Source organism: Desmodus rotundus, chromosome 1 (genome assembly GCF_022682495.2).
Source record: "Desmodus rotundus isolate HL8 chromosome 1, HLdesRot8A.1, whole genome shotgun sequence".
NCBI lineage: Eukaryota > Metazoa > Chordata > Mammalia > Chiroptera > Phyllostomidae > Desmodus > Desmodus rotundus.
The window spans coordinates 128,623,821-128,644,376 of record NC_071387.1 but is presented as its reverse complement, the minus strand read 5'-3'; the positions used below and the strand labels follow the sequence as shown (position 1 = coordinate 128,644,376).

The 20,556-nt window shown below is 37.3% G+C and overlaps 1 long non-coding RNA gene across 1 annotated transcript; it reads left to right on the top strand.

Annotated features, from left to right (window-relative positions):
* The first annotated feature begins 13,456 nt into the window (after positions 1 to 13,456).
* Positions 13,457 to 17,951, top strand: LOC123480834 (uncharacterized). Its single transcript, XR_006656959.2, has 3 exons — positions 13,457 to 13,501; positions 14,443 to 14,477; positions 17,223 to 17,951. It is a non-coding gene; the product is annotated as an uncharacterized lncRNA (long non-coding RNA).
* The last annotated feature ends 2,605 nt before the right edge of the window (positions 17,952 to 20,556 follow it).

Sequence of the window (20,556 nt, the reverse complement as noted above, 5' to 3'; positions counted from 1 at the left end):
ATTACATTTCTCCGTGAAGGGGAAGTTTTGGTCTTCATTGGAGTAGACATTTATTTTGGATTTGAATGTGCTTTGCCTGACTGCCATATATCTGCAAGCAGTGCAGTCTGTATGGACTTCATGAACACTTTGTTCCTTAGCCACTTCTCTTCCAAAATGTTGCTTTTAGTAAGTTTACTTTTTGAGTGAAACAAGGCAATATACTGATACCCATAGGATCACTGGTCTCATACGTGCCAGCACTTGAAAGCAATTGGCCTTATCAAATAGCAGAAGGCCAACTGAATATTCAGTTATGTAGCTCAGAAAGCAACATCTTGCCAATCTGGGGTGCTGTTCTGTAGATACAGTCTGTGCTCTGAACTAGAGACAGACACGTGGTGCTTTTCTTCTACAGCAATAATTTTTGGGTTCACGAACCAGTGGATGGGAGTGGCATGTCTCACTATTAAACCTAATGATCCACTTGTCCTTCCTTCTTGGGGCTCTGTTGATTTAGAATTCTTAGGACTCAAAGATTTCCTCCGCCTGATAAGCAATTATGGTTTCACTGATTTGAAAGCAAAAGCTTCTATCTAGCGAGTTTGGACTTTCTGTGCTATTGGAAAACAAGCTAAGAAAAGGGTTATAGTCTTGCCTGCTATATATAAGCACATTGTTTATGTTATGGAATATTGTATATATTTTATGCCAATTATTTGGCTCAAGGTAGTAAAGTCTTGTTCTAATAAAATCAGTATATCATAACAATTTTCTGACAGATATCAGTAAAGTATCTCAAAGAAGGAGCAGCTCTTCCTAATTTACACAAAGACATCATATAAGCTAGTGGAATCCCTCATTACGGTCATCATTAGAGGACTTGAATCTATCAAGTCAGTGTAGCTCTGGCTGGTGTGACTCAGTGGATTGAGTGCCAGCCTGTGGACTGAAAAGTCACCAGTTCGATTCCCAGTCAGGGCACATACCTGGGTTGAGGGCTGGGTCCCCAGTTGGAGGCATGTGAGAGGCAACTGATGGATGTTTCTCTAGTACATTGATGTCTCTTTCCCTCTCTTTCTCCCTCCCTTCCCCTGTCTCTAAAAATAAATAAATAAAATCTTGTTTAAAAAAAAAGTCAGTATAGTTGCTACCATATAAGAGGAAAAGAGGTGTTTACATGCAACATAAGGAATTTCTGGTGTGCATTCTCATCTTGCAAATCTTTTGTTTATTGGACTTTTTCTTCTGTGTACGCCCACATAATCCCCCAAAGCATCCTGAAACTTGACTCTCTTTACTGGTCTAGAGAAATGAGTTTAGATGAGGATAAAGCATGAGGACAATCACCTTCTTTTAAGATAAATCCCTCAGCTAAATCATCATGAATGATTTTCAGATGCCTCCACATTTTTCAAGACAAATTTCTGATGAACAGTCTTGGTCACATGCCTGAATGTAAGCCTCCAGGAGGGTCAATGGGATATTTGACTACTGGAGCTTCTGTAACAAGAGATTGCACACTGGGGATTCTGCACAAATAGTAAGAGTACAGAGATGCTGGAAGCCCTCCTCCCACATCCACAAAAAAGGCATTTTTAAAAAATCAACTCTCAAATATAATTATAGTTAGTATGTGGTACATTAGTATGTGGTTAGTATAGTTATAATGTGGTACATTAATAAAAATAATTAAGTCAACCTACAACTAAAATAAGCAAAAAGCTGTTGTTTTAAAAAACTACGATTCTATGAAAGAAATTTATATTTAAAATAGCCTTGTTTCAAAACAACTTCAATATTGCAAAAGAATTTTTATAACCTCTAGCAATTTATTGAAATGAGATTTAACATTTGTGGGCAGAATATCATCATGCTGACAAATACAGTGACAAGTTGACTGTCATATTTCCTTATGATACTGGAGGCAACTAATTACATGATTTTTTGGATACAGTTTCTTTAAGTCCCATGTTTATTTGTCTAGAATCCATTCAAGGGATCAGGATACACTGTGGGTTGTTGCCTGCAGAAGCCTGAGGGTGGTGGACACCAAGAGGGCAAGGTGATGTGTTTCCCCTGAGCAGCCAGATGCAGCATCATCAAGGGGATGAGTATAAATCACGATGAAGAAAGGACGCCAATGACAAGAAAAAAATTATGAATGAGGTCAGATGCTGAGAAAGCAGGAATACATCTGAAAGTGGGAGGGTCAGGGAAAAAGCTTTCTCCACAGAGTTCACACAAGATGCCAGAGTACTAGTTGTGCAGTATGAGAGCAGCCCAGGAAATGCTTGAGGTCATGCAGGATCAGGCACTAGTCAGAGATTTTCTGGACTAGAGAAGGGAGTGGGTTAGCATGTTAAAGCCTCTTGATTTCAGCTGAGGCATCAACAATTATCAAACCTCGTTGTCCGTAGGATCAGGTAGGCTTTCACCTGCACCTGTGCTCAAAGCATAGTTGCTGGGAAGTAGAGCTATTCGACTGAGGGATGCCTCCCATATCCCTTTCCGAGTCACCCGGCTCCCCTTGGCTGTGAAGAAGAAAGGTGATCCCATCTGCCTCATCGAGTTACATGAAGATTCTCAGCACCTCTTCCACCTTTATTTGAAGAAAGAATTGGGCTGCTTAGATGTAAAAGGGTTCCCTGATCATCAAGCAATTTGTCTTCCCCTCACATGTTTGGGAGATTAGAAAGTGTTCTACGACACATGATAGACTACCACTGGCTTTTATATGGTTGAACTGTCTTCAGAATGCTCAAGAAAAATAAGGGTGATAGCTCTCATGGGCAATGCTATTTATTATGTATCAATGCAAAATTCAAACAAATCACAGGGGAAAAGACAGGAAACAAACCTTAGAGCTGTTCGGCAAAACATGTAGTCACTTGAAACAAATGAGTGAAAGCTTCTAAACAAAACAATTTAAACAAAATTTAAGAATAGCTTTATGTAAATGCTATGATAACTTACCAAAGTTATTTTCTGTAAAGATTTCTGAATTTTAAAAAAATTATATTTTTCTACTTAGCTATAAATTCGTAAAGACCTTTAATTCCGAACCATTTAATTTTTGGTAAACTTGAAAAATTATGTTTGATTCCATATTTCCATGGTCTGATTTTATCTTTTGTTAATATATTCTCATTAAATAGTTACCTGAAGTTGAAGGTAACAATCAGGCCAAATTAAAATAAATAAGTAATTTACTGAAATGGCATTACATGCAAAATGAAAGGCATTACCTACTTCTAAGCCTAATGTAAATTGCTAAGGACAAAACACTGTATGAACATAACAATAATTGATATCTTTTGTAGTTAGTCAGTCCATATGTGCTATCAATAAACAAAAATTCTTGCCCTCATGGAACTTACATTATGATTATCTCTGACCTCTGTCCTCCATTTATTTCTAATATTCACAAACTATCAAATCTTGCCAATCTGAATTCTGCATGATTTCTCAAATTTCTTCTTTTCCTTCTGATACCCAAACCACTGAATTAATTTAGAGATTCATTATTGCTTTTATTGTTAATTTATTTATAACCAGTTTACTCATGCACAATTATTTTTAAATATTATTAAAAGCTAAATATTTTTAAATATTCAAATAGTAAAAAGAAGTCTCTCTCCCACACCCGTCTATTCTTGCCTCCTCCTCCCAGAGGCAACCATTCTTACCAGTTTTTGCATATCTCATAGATATTCATTGCATATGTAACTGATTATTTGTATTTTATCCAAACAGGGACACACTATACATTCTATTCTGTATCTTGATTTTTAAAGTTAAATATATTTGGAGGGTCTCTATTTCAACACATATTGTCCTTATTCGTTTTTTTTAATTGCTGCATGATTAACAGATGTATACCAATCAACAATTTGCTTAAATAATCCACTATTGTATTAGTCAGGATACACTAGGTTATGTTATAGAAAAATAGTCCCACAAGTCTTGGTGGTTTATTTCTTGCTTACAAAATGTCTGTTGAGGTTCTGGGCAATTGTCCAGGGTAAATGCTTTCCATATGGCTACTCAGTGATCATTTGTTAGCAGTTACACCATACTATAGCTATACCATCTGGAACGGGTGGTCTCCTTAGTGGATGTGGCAGAGAAAGAGAGAGATTTGGCCCAGAAGTAAGCCTACATTGCTTCAGCCTGAACCAGACACACACACTCTTCCTGCAATCCATTCACCAGAACTAGTCTTAGAGCCTCTCCTAACTGCAGGGAGAGTGTGGAAAAAAAATTTTCCTGTGTGCCTAAAAAAGAGGACAGCTGGCCATGCAATTAATAAGAAATGCTTTGAAAAACTATATTTGAAAGCCACATTATTAGTCTGAACCCTCTTAAGGAAGTGCCCCACATACCTTTGCTAAACTTATTTTAGCTGTCCTCATATCCATTGATAGCATAGGCAAACAATGAATAGCACACCACAAGTATAAAATAGCTTAGTCAAAAAAGTGGGTCTGAATTGTCACAATAATTTTCAGAAAAATCAAAGATGGACAGTAAATGACAAATATTTGAGGAATTTTTTAGTACTGTTTTGGTTTACAAATGAGCAATTAATAAAGCCTTTCAGAGGTTGATAGCAATAAAAAAGATGAATAAGTATAGCTATATTCACAATAGGCAAAGTTGGAAGCAACACAAGTGTCTCTCAACAGATAAGTGGATAAACAAGCCATGGTCTATACATACCATGGGATATCATTTATCCTTAAGAAGGAAGGAAATTCTGACCCATTTTATAACACGGGTGACCCTTGAGAACATTATGCTAAATGAAATAAGCCAGTCACAAAAAGGCAACTACTGTATGATCCCATTTATATGAAGTACTAGAATATTCATATGCATAGAGACAGAAAATAAAATAATTGTTGCCAGGGGCTGGGGTAGAGGGAGGTGAAGGGAACAGGGAGTTAGTGTTTAGTGGGTACTGAGTTTCAGTTTTGCAAGATAAAAGAGTTCTGGAGATGGATGGTTGCTCAACAGTGTGAACGCACCTAATGCCACGAAGTTCTACACTTCAAAACAGTTAAGATGTTAAGTTTTATGTTATGTATATTTTACCACAGTAAAGAAAGATGAATGAGTAAAAGTCTGTATTAAGTGGCTACAAAATTTTGTGAGAAAGCTCTGAGCTGCTCTGATTCCTTAAAGAAACTTAAGACACAGTTGACCTAAGAGGAGTGAACTGCCAAGCTCGGAAGAGGAAAGGCTGTGGTCAGAGAACAAAATGACATGAGTTAATGATGTGGAATGTAAAATAGTTTTAGATGGTGGTGACAAGATCTAGGATGTGGCCATGGGCGCAGGTGGATGCCTGGAGTGAAGGGGAAGCTAGTGGAGTATGTGCATGCTGAAGGACCAGGACACCAAAATGCTGGGCAGGCAATCCATATGGATGTTTAAACCACCCATGAGAAGGGCAGCATCTGGGTAAAGGGGAAAACTATAAACCAAATTCTATGGATGGGTAAATCGTTAGCAGATTTCATCTTCTTGGATCAACATTACCAGACTGCATTTATCCTTTAGATATCTGGCATATACCAGATGAGTATGGAAGACGGCTTGTATCAATGGGCATGACAGCTAGCTGGTGAGAGGGAAAATGTGGCTATCCCATGGACTTTTCAAGTCTGCAAGAGCAGCACATTCCTTCCCTGTAGGAAATCTGTGTGGGAAAGCACATTACAATCAGAAGCTATTCAGTGAACATGAAATGAGAGAAATAATGGCGGTCGTTGAGAGGGGAGGAGGGACAATTATAATGTTTCAATGCACAATGACATCACGCTGTAAAACCCAATTTATCTGCCTCTCAATGAGGGTCACCTGCCACAGCAACTGGGTAGAGCAGTACTAGGGCTAGAGGGTTTATCCTCCACTGGACAAGCTGAGTGGGTACTGCTAAGTTTTCTCCCTGATGTCTCTTTTTTTCTAGGTATTCATGCTAACTATGCAACTTTTCTTGACCCATTTTTTCTTTATAAAAACAATGGCATCAATTGATGAGTAACCAGGAAGAATATGATTAAGGAGACATTCTACCTCTGTAACTTATGTTGGCATTTGCTGGGGATTGAATATTTGTGACCCCCTCACCGCAAATTTATGTGTTGTAATCCTAATCTCCATCATGACGGTATTTGGAGGTGGGGACTTTGGGAGGTGATTGGGCCTAGATGAGGTCCTGGGAGAGGAGCCTCCATGATGTGATGAATGCCTTTGCACACGCCAAAGAAAGGCCATGTGATGACACAACCAGAACGGGGGTCCTCACCGAGAACCCAGCTATACCACACCCTGACTTCAGACTTCTGGCCTGCAGAACTGTAAAAATAAATGTGTGTTGTCCAAGCCACCCAGTCTATGGTACATTTTTGTAGTAGTCAGTACTGATGGAGACAGCATTTCCCTGCTATCATTCAATGGGGTCACTTTTAGTAGACTCTAAAAACAATGTATTTGCCTTACTTTATAGCAACCATTATTTTACTTTTACTACACTATTGTTATTATCATTATTTTCTTTTTCACCTTCAGCTTCTCAAACTTTCTGATGCTCTGGTTGCCCTGTTGGCCATATAATTATTTATTTAACTATTCTTTCATCAATTCATTCACTCATTTCAGTGAGACTTCGAAGTGAAAAGCACATTTATATGTACATTAGTGCCAAGAATCCTAAACTAAAAGTTGTGTCTATCATAGAGAGACCCGAATTCTCTAATTGGGACCAAGGACCACACTATTAGAAATGGGTTCACACTATTAGAAATCTCAGCTCTGGAAAATCTGCCGCTAATTAAATTTATTTGGGCATCTATCAAATTTTAAAGGGCCATTTTTACTTGCTGCCTGTTACTTTTAGTTGGGTACTCAGAGCGGGGCATTAATACCTTCCAGTCTGTGGAGAACGTTTCAGCATATACGACATTAAGAAGAAAAGTCTGTGGTGTCCAAGGATAAAATGGCTTTTCATTTATTCATATTAGCTCCAGAATTTCAATTTATTTTCCCTTTTTTCAAAAATAACCCATTAAGCATGAAGATGGATGGGAATATTGATAGGTATGTATTATCTCAAACTGTTTACATTTGGACTTTTCAGCTTAAAAATATTTCCCTTATAAGAGAAATTTGTATCAATCACCAAATAGTTAGAAAATATAAGAGAATGTGAACAAGCAAAAATAAACTAGACAGCAGCCATAATCCCACTCCCAATCACATTTAATAGTTGATTACACACATTTACAAAATAATTTTTTGTCCTGGTTGTGTCTCATTTCAGACTTCTATTTTGTGTTAAGTAAATAATTTTTTATAAGTGTGCTCATACATAGCATACGTACTCACTAACTTTTTTTTGCTGGTTTTGTGAACATTTTTCTACATTGATACATATAAACTGTTTAAAAAATATCTTTATGATGTTTTCTTGTACAGATACTGTACATCAAGCATTACTCAAAACTATGGACACGTAAGTTGTTTCCAAATTTTTCAGTCATCAATAACTGTGCCATGAAAATCCTCATATCTGTACATTTTGCAATTCGTTCTTTGAGATAAATGTCTGGAAATGGAATTCCCCTGAAAGAACAATTTTGATACTTATTGCCAGGCTGTACCAAGTTTTCTGTGACTGACTCTGTGACTACAAATATATGGGAATGCTGATTTTCCCATTCCCTCACCAATAAACACATTATTACTCCTTTCTTTTTCTGCCAATTGACACATAAAACAGATAATAACTTTGAACTTTCACTTGAATGTGCATACATTTGCCATTCTGGGTAAGTTTAAGAGAAAATAAGCCACAAAATGAAAACTGAGTTCGGTAGTTCATGGATATTGGTCAGTTCATCTATTTCTTCCCTTGTCTTACATCGCCCAATCCTTGTTCCCTGCCTCATTAGAGAGAGAAAAAACATCACCTCTGAGATTGAAGCAGAGCACCAGCCCTTTTATTTCCAGAATTATTACCAGCAACTCACACACACCTAGGTCGGAAACCTTGGAATTTCCCTCAGTTCCAATTGTCTATATCAGCCTCATCACAAAGTGAAATAGACTTTTCTCATGAACTGCCTCTTGCATCTAACCTCCCATCATCATAGTTCAGGATGTCTTTATTTTACCCATTTTTCAAGGCTCAGTTTACATCCTCCCTAATCTCCCCACCCGATCTCTCCCTCACACTGAAACAATGCAATTTAATATATCTGCCATATTGTTCTTCCTGGTGTCAGGAGGCATCTTTCAAGTGTGCATATACCTAATTACAGTGTAAGCCCCCCTAGAGAAGTTCGATTTCTTAGGTTTCTCTGAATCTTTGCAAAAGCAACATCTTCCTTACATTCACTCTTGGCCTCTCCACCATATCCATATGCAAATGTGTCCCAAACAAAGCAAAGCTCCCTGTGATTTCACATCCTCCTGCAGTAACCGTTGTTTCCTTTGTGACCAAATTAGAAAGATGAATATGCTCTTGCTGATCCGTTTCCTGCTCTCACATTCACTCCTCAGTACAGTCTAACCAGGATTCTGCTCTACATACTACAACTGTCTCCCACCCAATTTTGAACAGTTTTTAAATGACAAAATTAGGTGTCTTGTTTTTTAAAGACACAGCAAAATAAAAAGAAATCCAATCATATACTCCCAGGCTCTAAATGTCCTTCTGTTGTTGGAAAAATGGCCCAAACCTTAGCATGATCAACAAGGATCTACCTTCCTTCAGGGTCTCACACACTTGAGTCTCTTTACTCCTGACACATCAACCATTGCTCATCTCCTTGGACGTGACATGCCCTTATCCATGCCCTTGACTAAAACTCCTTCTACAAATATACACTTTTGCCTGAACAACTTCTAGTTACCTTTTAAATAGAAGTCAGGTCCCCCCTTGTATATACGATCTTACAGCACCTGTTTTCATCATAGCACCTATCACAAATGTAGTTAATTATTAAAGTAGGTTTTTAATAAATCTCTTCTCTACCAAACTATAAGTTCCATAGGGACAAGAGATTGTATCTACCTTAACATTTTTTTCAATTTTATTTAATTTTTAATTGAATCTATCAGGGTGACATTGCTTAATAAAATTATATAGGTTTCAAGTGTACAATTCTATAATACATCATCTACCTTAATCTTCTGTGTATTCCAGCACATAGCACAATGTTCAATAAATGTTTGTTAAGTGAATTATAGTAATATAGAAGGAGGAAAGAGTGGATACAGATATAAGTTTGTGGGTAAATAACAAGTCAAAGAAACTACCTTTGTGATTTTGTTCTTCTCAGTAAAGTAGGAGATGAGAAAATCTTTGGGGAGTAACTAAGAATTTGGATGAGAATAAATTCCAAAGTTTTGGGGATAATGGCAAACAGTTTAGAAAAATCATGGTGAAGAATTGGAGAAATAGGTAAGTAACATAAATACCTTCGGAGTTTGTGTGAGGACTAAGGTTAACACTTATGATTATAGGGCAACATTAACCTGCCTAGTATAGGGTTTTCTCCAGCAGAGCCCGAGTGTGCTTGGTGGGAAGGGAAGACAGTAGAACAATTGGGAAAAGAGTTTTGGATAGAGGCAACAGAATATTAAAGTGTTGAATTACAATGACTAAGCTATATTTGAAAGGAAGTAAAATCAAAGGGTTGATTATTAGGAGAAAGATAAAAAGTTAATGGACTGGAAATCTTATCAGGCTTTAAAAAAGTAATGGGGAAAATACAGTTCCAGAAGAAACCGGAAGCAGCAGCTTTGGCCACACATAGAATTGGGTGGCTAAGGTGGGATGATGTAGGCTTTGGACGATGTGTGAAGCAGAAGCCAGACCACTCTTGATTACGTGACCAGGATATTGGAAATAGGGTTCTGGAGGTTGCTTATACTTTTATAACATCTTATAAAAGTATAAGAAATTGCCTGAGGAGAGCACATAACACAAGAGAATGAAAGATCACCAATATTTGCAGAGCAAGAAAAGGAAAACACTACATTAAAAGCAGAGAAAATCATGGTTCAGATAGGGAAGAAGAAAACCAATACAAAGTATTAAAAGAAAATGAAAATAATTGGGATATATCTAGAGCAGTCCTTAGTATATATTAAATTAGAAAACAAAAGAGGTCAGTGAAGAAGAGGTTTGAAAACAGATGATTATCTTTGGTGATTAATGAGATTTTAGTACTCATAGAGAGTTGTAGAGTGAATACGAGGCATCAAATCCAGTATTTTCATTTTAGATCTTCTTTCAGATCTGAGAAATATGCAGTTATTGGATATTGGGTGAGAGGTGCTATCATTTTTTTGCACATTAAAGCATCTGTCACCATTATAATCATGCACTGGTTTTACAATGTCTTAGAAGACTCCATCTCCTCCAGCTAGGCTAGTGATTTGTTCTCACACCTCACCTCCCTCCTCTTTTCCTTAAAGCTTAAGTTATTCTCATGAGAGCATTGCAATTCAGCCGCTATCCCATTGAGAAATTGTCACAAATTTAAAAGATGTGGTACTATAAATTCTAAAAATCCACTACACCATTATCAATATTTAGATGAATGTCTTTTGCTGGGTAACTGTGCTTGGCTCTATGGATTTTTTGCTGTGTGAGTATGATCTGGTTTGGAATATGCACTATGTTTTGAAGTATTTACTTGAAGATTTATTGAATATATATATATATATATTTAAACTTTGAGGTATCAATTATTGTATCACCTGTGATCATATTTTTAAATTTCATATAAAAGCGTTTTTATTTGAAAACATGCTATATGTGCTGTAGAGCAGTGTACTTTGAAAGCAAAACATATATGTATAAAAATGCATAGAAAACAGCCACCCTGCCATGGCCAATATTTGCTCAGTGCCTGCTATGAGCCAGACACTGTACTAGGCGTTCCGGACATGACAGGGCCGAAGACAGAGGCAGTTCTGCCTCCAGAAGGTTGAAGTCTTTAGGGAAAAGCAAACATTAAATTAATATGATTAGGTGTGATAACTGTGACAAAGGGGAATTCTGGTGATATGGAGATGTACAACAGGGAATTAGAAAGACGTAATCCAAAATCAAGAAAGATTACAAGTGATTTTATAGTTTTTTTCCTATCCCTTTTTTATTTTTCAAACTTTCTGTTGAGAACAAGAATTTTGTTGATAGAAAAGACAATGATCACTGAGTGGAAATAGTCAAACAAAGTATTTTGACTCTGCTTCACCTCTTGCAGTTTTAATCAACAATTTCAGAAATACAGAGCTTATTTTAAATTACACTAAAATCTAAACTAAGTCATGTTGCATATTTTTTTCCTGGATTAATCAATGGAAGTTGCTGATTTTTATCTAATCCTAGACATCCTAATAGTGTCCCAATTAAAGAGGAGATTCATGGGAGGCCTAGCAAATAAGCTCTAATTAAGAAACTCAAAGATTCAAGATCAAGTTTCATACTCTGCTTATTCAGAATTGTTAATACCTTGCACCTCACTTTCTCCAAAGAAAGAAGGCAGAGCCTGGGGTTGGCCACCAGAGTATATAAGTAGGTTGGGAGTCTTTGTTTAAAGCTACTGCAAGCAATGCTCACATTTACTGCCATTAAACTACACGACTAGAGGGAAGTTGATAGAAAGTTCAATATCAGACTCTTCCTGGTGATACTCGGAGAGAAAAAACTTTCATAACTACGTATTATATAAACTTTTTTTTCTGGATACTGAAATGACTTAGTTAATATTCCCACACAGAAAAAGCATGTAAGTGAAAACTGACCAATACATAAAGTCCACTGCATGTGCAAGCGGGACACTTAAGAAAAGAGACTAATGATAATTGACAGTTAGAAATATACACTCATCTAGAGCACCTAGACAACACATGTATTGCATTTTAAGGGTATTGACAATTAATTAAATATACCCAACACCAAAAACATGTTGATCACAACTTAATGTTCTGGGTCTTGTAGGTTTTTCAAGTTCTTCATAAGGCACATCATTTGCTATAAGTATTTGGAAATGTCTGAGAATAGAATGCTGGGTAGACATGCTTTTTTGATATGTATACCATAAATGTATGGTACAAACTATAAATCAGGGTGATTTCTCATTTTTCAAATGGGACTAAACTATCACTTCAGCCTAGTAACTGCTATATTATATTGGGTTTTAAAGCTTTAAAGAGAATATTTAAAGATACATGCATGACAATATATTATATTACATCTGAGCTTCCTTTAAGCCAAGTTTCACATTTTAAATATGCTAAGTCAAAGCACTACTGTCAACAAAGCATAGTAGACTGCATTGTATTTGTTTGTCTTTAGATGGATATTAGCAATAAATGGAAGTTGGGCAAAACAGCAAGTGTTCAGATGAAAAATACTGTGACGGATTATGGCAGAGTTATGGCATTGGCAATTAGCTAATGTCAATGATACACTTAAGAAACAGTGCATAAGAAGACTAATAAATCACTGCCAACCATCATTAATAATCCATGACAGAAGGGAAAAGAGAGGGAAAGGAAAGAGAAGAGAAAGGTAAGAGAGAGTACTCAGTAACAAGACAGACAGGAAAGCATAAAGTTCCCTATAATTAGAAGTAGTATGTATATTTCCAGAGGACACAGAAAAGGCTTTATAGTGGATATTTCAACAAATAATTAGGGGAATTGATAAGCATATTATCAGATTATGAGTTTTTCACTCCATTTCATTTTAAGTGTGTATGTACGCACGTGTGTGCCTTCTGAAGGCACATCCTATCATACCAGACAGATATACTGAGGTTGAGTTTTCACTTCCTACGTGCTCCTAAGGATAGTATTATTCCAAACAAAAGACAGCTAATATATTGGCATCTAGCCTCTATTGGAAATTCTTAACTAGACAATTTCCTCATGGCAATGTGTGATAATAACCATTACTTTCAGGTTACCCATATTTCATCTGCAACTTCTAAGAATAAGGACATTTTTATAAAAAAATATAATAGCATATTGCCTCTAAAAATTAACATTAATTCCTTAACATAATAATTTTCAATTACCCCTAAAATGTCTTTCCGTACTTTTTTCCAAATCAGGATTCATTTGAGGTTCAGAAATATGCTTGCTTGTTAGGTGTCTGGAATGAGAGCCTTTTCAGTAAAGAATAGAGGTGATAGGATTATTAACCTGGTACAAAGGTGCTGAGGGTAACTGATTTGATAGAAACTACTAGGCAGTCAGGTTTGTTTCTTGAAAATGTCTTTTTTTTTTTTGTCTTTAGCCAATGAGTTCAATTGGCAAATGCTTTCATTGTATTTATGAGTGCTGGGTCAAAGGTTCACTCCATATGGGTTTTCTCACTCTCTGGAGAATAATCTCTGTCCATGCGATTATACATTGTACTCCATGCCCTAGGTAATCACATGGTAGAAGACTGGACTTTGTCACCAGCAGGAACCAAAGGAGTATACACAGGCGGGTAGGTGAAAATCTATTATTATTTTTTTGGAGGGGTTGGATGCCAATAAGTAATAAGTTATTCATATGGTGGGACATTTTCATATACAAAATAGTCCATGTGTTTAAGGAGCTCAGATCATGCAGTGCTTTTTCTCAGTGCTTCCAGCTGAGTTTGTGTCTGGGGACAAAGAGTAAGCTGAGATAAATGCCAAAGAAAGTTGGACATTAGTCTTTCCCATTGCACCTGTCAAATCACCAATGTGTAGAAAATATTAAGTGCAAATATGTAAGCTTCCTTTCAAGTGCTAAGAACTTCGTCTTACTTTTACGTCCCTTTCCCCCGCCCCCTCCTCCCTGGTTAATGGAAATGCCAGTAGGAATCTGACACTGATGGACAGCCTAGTGGCACCGTAATGAAGGGTGCAGGCCTGGTGCAGTGTCTCTGCTTCTAGTTGCACAAGATTGGAAATGACTATATTTGCATCCTTCGCGTATATTCAGATGCAGTATAGTATTCTAGGGTGATGACTGTTCTCTTCTAAAATTGCGAAACTTCAAACTGTTCATTAGCTCTGTCATTTGCAGGAGGCTAAGGGAATGTTGGTTTATATGCTCTAGTTCCTAGCAATAGAAAGGCTACTTGAAGCTGCCAATGGTTCCTGTAAGCTGTATGAGAGCAGACGGGTGACCAAAACAGGAACATCTGCACTCTCTGAATGACTGCAGTATTTCCTTTAAGGGTTCTCTTCTTCCTTTTAAAACTTATAAATAATATATACTCTACTATGTCATAAAATCTGGTTTTATATTAAAATAAGCATCCTGATTTTTCCATGAGGACTAGTTTCTAAACATAAATGTTTTCGAGATGATATTAGTGGCAGTGGTGATGGGGTGATTGCAGTGATTTTGACAATGAACAATAGCCCTTTCCACTGGTACATATTAATTTTTTTTCAGGCTTTCACTGCTACTTGCAGAGCTTGGCCCTGATGGTAAGCATGTGTCCTTATGCTTAATGTCTTTCCTTAGCCTTTGTTTCAGGCAAGCTGCATTGTTTCCAATTGTTCCATGCAGGGCTAATCCATTCCCTTTTCGTGTAATGCACTTGAATTGACACATAGTTAGAGGCTGCTGTAATGCAGATATTAGGAATCCTGTGTAAAGCATTTTTTTTAATATTCCCGGCTCACTGGAGTTAAATAAAAATGTGCATTATAGAAATACAGGGGCAAGTAGAGTTCCAGAACCAAGTTATTATTCATGCTTCAAAACATTACCATTTTCTATTAAGTTGATTCAGAGATAAAACTTGCAAAGCTGGAACACCAACAGATGGGAACATCAACTGGAGGTTAGATATACTTCAGGATATATTAACAATCCAGTCACAAACTGTATGGCACCATGTTCATAGTGGAAAGTGTTAACGATGGGACCTGGGATTCGTAATCACCAGGGTGCAGCAGATTAGTGGGAGACAAGGAGAGGGGCTTACACCAGCCTTCAGATTATCATATACAACCTGCAGCCAATGGTGTTTCTGCTAAACTTGTAGACAGTGGGTATCCATACCTGTGCATATAAAAATTATCCCTCGGGGATGTTCTGCAGAAAAAAGTAATTTGTCAGTCTCACTATCATAAAAACCTTCATATTTTCCCCAGAGCTTTATGCATATTAATTTTCCTTTCTATCTGCCATCCTGAATCTCCAAGAAAAAGCCTTCTAGGTAACATTAAAGCAGTTAATTGGCACAACTGATAGAACATTGTTAACTGCTGGTATTATGGAGAAATTTAGTACTTTTGATGGAAAGTTGTTTAAGTAAGCATATACACATTAGACTGTCTTACCAGCAAAACACGCACTTCAGGCTTTATTGTACTCACTCAGTGGCATGCTAAAAATCACAAAAACATATGGAAAGCTCTACCTTGTTAGAAAATGTATTTACTGAAAACAGTACAGGAATGTATAATTTCCCAAAAGGGAGTGCTAAGAGGAGTCTCTTTCCACTGGTTGCTCAAAGAAGGTGTGAGGAGTTTGTTAGCATCTTTGTCGCACGAGGTAGCGGAGATCTGAGTCCTGAGCTGAGCCTGTGGGGAGATTCGAGCCAGCCCATGCACATCTAAGGAACTGCTGCAAAACACTTGCATGAGTCCTTTCGCAGGAGACTTTCTCATTGAACAGTAGGGAAGGAGGAGAGAGGACAATGGGTTTTTAACCTCAGATATTACTGCTCCCCCAGCCAAGGCCCGAAGTGTGGAGTCTATGAAGAAAGAGGCAAGTCATGAAACACAGAAGCCAATCCCTTCAGGGGGAATTGAACATGACATCAGGAGGCAGGAGGACCAGTATTCCTTTCCCTTCCAGGAGGCACAGACCTTGGCTTTGGTGCAGTGGGAATCTGACGTTGGAAGTGACTAGAAATAGCACCCTTGGTATGGCTAGACATCAGCTTTGTCACAAGGCCAAAGTGGAAGAATATGAGTTTTTATGTGAACTCATGATAACTATAATAGAAAAATCCCAGAAATAAATTGGTGAGACCTTATGTGGAGCCAGAATCCCTGCAATAGTAAGCAGGAGAATGAACCAGTGGTCTTCCATTGACATTAGTTCATGAGCCATAATGACCACAGACAACATTTCTACTAAGAAATGTACTTAGCAGAAACACAGACAGCATCTTACATGCCCTAAATTATCAACCTCATGAGGTAGACACTCTTATTATTCCTACTTTTTAACATGGGGAAACCGAGGCACAAAGAAGTTAAATGACCTGCCCAAGATCTTAAGTGATTAAATGGTAGAGCCCCAAATTAGACCCACCTAGGCTTTGCCTTTTTGTCCTTTTACTACATTGTGTTTCCAAGTTAACCTCACAGGTCTAAGAACAATCAGGTTACTTATATGGTTTTCTATTTTATTTTAGGAACATCATCTAGTCCTTATAAATATAAGTTAAAATGAGAGACTGCTTATATTACTATAAATTAATTAGTATTGAAGGATTTCTAAATATAGTTTCATTTGAAAGATAAATAGCTCTTTAACTTAGCAGTGTCTAATTGGTGTACAAAAACATTGGGATTATTTATTTCCTAATTTGAGCACTATATCTAAATACTCATGAATAATTATCAAACCAGTGAAGCAAACTAAAAAGTGTAAAGAGGTTAGTTCTGGGAACTTGATGTATGGAATGGACATGAACTGGGAAAAAACAGTTCCATGTTGACTCTTTATGCCACAGTTTTTACTATATTCACTCGAAACTCCTCCCAGATGACAAGAAAGGAAAGATCTCCAAAAATATAACACCAGACACATATCACCAGCATTCATAGCAATAAGCTAGTTAGAAAACGATTAAGAGAAATAGAGTAGTACCAGACCCTGGGGAATAGCAAGGGCAACCTTCCTTTCTTTCAATCATTTCACCTTCAGAAAGGAGAAGAGTTAACGACTTGAGCATTGTATGTGTGTCTAATGAAAGAAAGTTCTGCTTGATCATTAGGAAAATGCTAGAGACATTTTTTAGATGTAGTTTTTTTTTTCTTAATTTGGTCTTGGAGAATTTAGCCAGTCAGGGTTAAGACCTTTTTATTCAACCTCTCACCTGGGTTACATTTTGCGGGGGGAGAGGGGAGTGTACCCTTAACATGAGATCTAACATGAGATGTACTCTCTAACAAATTCTGAAGTGCATAACGCTATATTGTTACCTGCAGGTGCTATGTGCTACAGCAGATCTCTGGAACTTCTGCATCTAGCAGAACTAAATATCAAGAACGCACTTCTCCCGCCCTCCCGCCTCTAGCAACCACTGTGGTAGTTTCTGCTTCTATCACTTGGACTCTTTTAGATACCTCAAATAAGTAAAATCAGGCAGCATTTGTCCTTTTGCGGCTGCGTTATGTCACTTAGTGCAACATCCTTCAGGTTTGTCCTCATTGTCTCAAATGACAGTTTTCCTCCTTTTTTAAGGCTTGGTAATATTTCATTGGATATATAGACCCCATTTTCTTTATCCATCCATCTATTAAAAACAGTGTGGTACAGGCATAAAGACAGACATGTAGACCAGTGGAACAAAATAGGGAGCCTGGAAATAAACCCACGCTTATTAGGTCAACTGACTCTTGAGCAGGGTGCCTAGAACACACAACGGGCTCTGTTCTGTTTAAGTTGTACCCCAGCCTAAGAGACAGAGGCAAAAGTGAATTTAGATTTCTTTCTGGCTTCCCATGAAAGGTGAAAAAACGCTGCCTGGTACTAAAAGCTGCATTGTTTGAGCCCCAGCACATGGACATTAAGCAATGACAGAGATCAGAAGGAGGACATTTCAATGACTTAACAGTCTATGAACTGGTTACCATACATTAGGTGCCAAATTTCTAAGTCTCAGTGTCTCACCTATAACATGATAATAGCACTATATTCCCTACTTATGTCTCAGAATTGTCCTGAAGATTAAATTAGATGATGTTCATGTACTTATTAGAAAACTATAAAAATGTTGTTTTGAATAATAAGCAGTTATTGAAATATATGATTTCATGTTTATATGCTATCATTTTATATTAATAGTCTTAATTATCATAATATAATTTGATTCTATATTCATATCAAAAGCAGGAATTTTCAACTTATTTTAGAAAGTAAAGGTCTTAAAACACTTCTGACACTGTACTCCTATTCAAGCTAAGTGACTTTCTGTTTAGATATTTTTTACTCTTTCCTAGATTTTGAGTGACTTGCATTCAGAGACAATCAGATTTACTTTATTCTCAAGTTCCTGCCACTCAGTAAAAGTATGTGACACAGATGAATGAATATACAACCAATTTTTGATTCATCAATAGTCACCAAAGTGATTATGTGAAGAAAATGTGATAAAATTTTATCAAATGAAAAATGTAGATTTTTAAAGTATATTTTATTGATTATGCTATTACATTTGTCTGTTTTTTTTTCTCCCTTTTATTCCCCACTGCCCTGTATGCCTCCCCCTCCCATGAGCATTCTCCCACCTTATTTCATGTTCATGGGTCATACATATAAGTTCTTTGGCTTCTCCATTTCCCATACTATTCTTCACCTCCCTGCTGTCTATTTTGTTCCTAACAATTATGCTTCTTATTCCCTGTACTTTTGCCCCTATCCTACCACCACCCTACCCTGCTGATAACCCTCCATGTGATCTGCACTTCTGTGATTCTGTTCCTGTTCTAGTTGTTTGCTTAGTTTGTTTTTGTTGTTTTCAGGTTTAGTTGTTGATAGCTGTGAGTTTGTTGTCATTTTACTGTTCATAGTTTTTGATCTTCTTCTATTTCTTAGATAAGTTCCTTTAACATTTCATACAATAAGGGCTTGGTAATGATGAACTCCTTTAACTTGACCTTATCTGGGAAGCACTCTATCTGCCCTTCCATTCTAAATGATAGTTTTGCTGGATAGAGTAATCTTGGATGTAGGTCCTTGCCTTTCATGACTTCAAATATTTCTTTCTAGCCCCTTCTTGCCTGTAGGTTTCTTTTGAAAAATCAGCTGATAGTCATGGGAACTTGTTTATAGATACCTGTCCCCTTTCCTCTTGCTGCTTTTAAGATTGTCTCACTTATCTTTCATCTTGGGTAATATAATTATGATGTGTCTTGGCGTGTGCTTCCTTGGGTCCAACTTGTTTGTGACTCTCTGAGCTTCCTGGACTTCCTGGAAGTCTATTTCCTTTGCTAGATTGGGGAAGTTCTCCATTATTTTTTCAACAATGCTTTCAATTTCTTGCTCTTCCTCTTCTCCTTCTGGCACACCTGTGATTTGGATGCTGGAGTGCTTAAAGTTGCCCCAGAGGTTCTGAAGCCTCTCCTAATTTTTTTGAATTCTTGTTTCTTCATTATATCCCAGTTGGATATTTATTTCTTCTTTTTGTTGCAACTCATTTAGTTGAGTCCTGGTTTCCTTCCCTTCACTGTTGGTTCCCTGGATATTTTGCTTTAATTCACTTTGTGTAGCCTTCATTTCTTCCTTCATTTTGCAACCAAGTTCAATTGATTCTGGGAGCATCCTGATTACCAGTGTTTTGAAGTCTGCATCAGATAGCTTGTCTATCTCCTTGTTGCTTAGTTCTTTTTCTGGAGTCTTGATATGTTTTTTCATTTGGGCCATATTTCCTTGTCTCAGCACACTGATCTGGGTGAATGTTTCTTTAACTCCTTGGTTGTCAGAGTTCCATGCAATTTGTTATTCTGCCAGTTCTAGTTGTTTATTGATTTTAAATTGGTTGTTGTCCTTCTTTTGGTTGTGTCAGGAAGCAAAGTGTTTCTACCTACACCTCCATCTTGACAGACTCTGAAAAATGTAGATTCTGAAATAATTTTGAGAGAATAAAAGTTCCGGATTATTTGTTAAATTACTAAATTAAATGTCCTCAATTCTGGTTTAATGTTCTTAGAGGTGCACATTATTTCAGGCTACTAGGATGCCTTTTAGTTAAACTAAAACTCTAATTTACTAATGGTACCCTAATGACCTTTAAGCATTAATGAAAACTGCCTAATTTATGCCTGAGGCTAATTCACTCATCAAATGAAGTCCTGCCCAGAGTATAGGTATAAAAAGAAGCAGGGTTAGATCATTGCGGGGGCAATTAAGCATCTGCCCAGTGCCCCAGGAGACAAGATACTGAAAAACACATCTGAGAGGGAAGAGATGTGGGCTCTATCCCTGATTAGCTGGATGTGGGCCACTAGCCAGCTATGTGTCCTCAGCCTGTCCAGCAGTGGCTCTCAACTAAGAAAAACATCGATGCACCATAGATCTCATGCCTGAGTTTTCTGAGCAAATTTTAAGGCATTATAGTGGTAGCACAAAACTTCTCAGATGAAATTTTCTATTCGGGGGTTTTGTTTTTCCTGTTGGGATGGGACCCCAACACCTGCGGATTTATACCACATGAAGTGTTGAGAACAAATGGAACTACATAACCCCTAACGCGTCTCCCACAACGGGGTCTGTGATTGCAGTCTGTCACTGAGCGTTTCTGTGGAAGCAGACAAAGCTGGC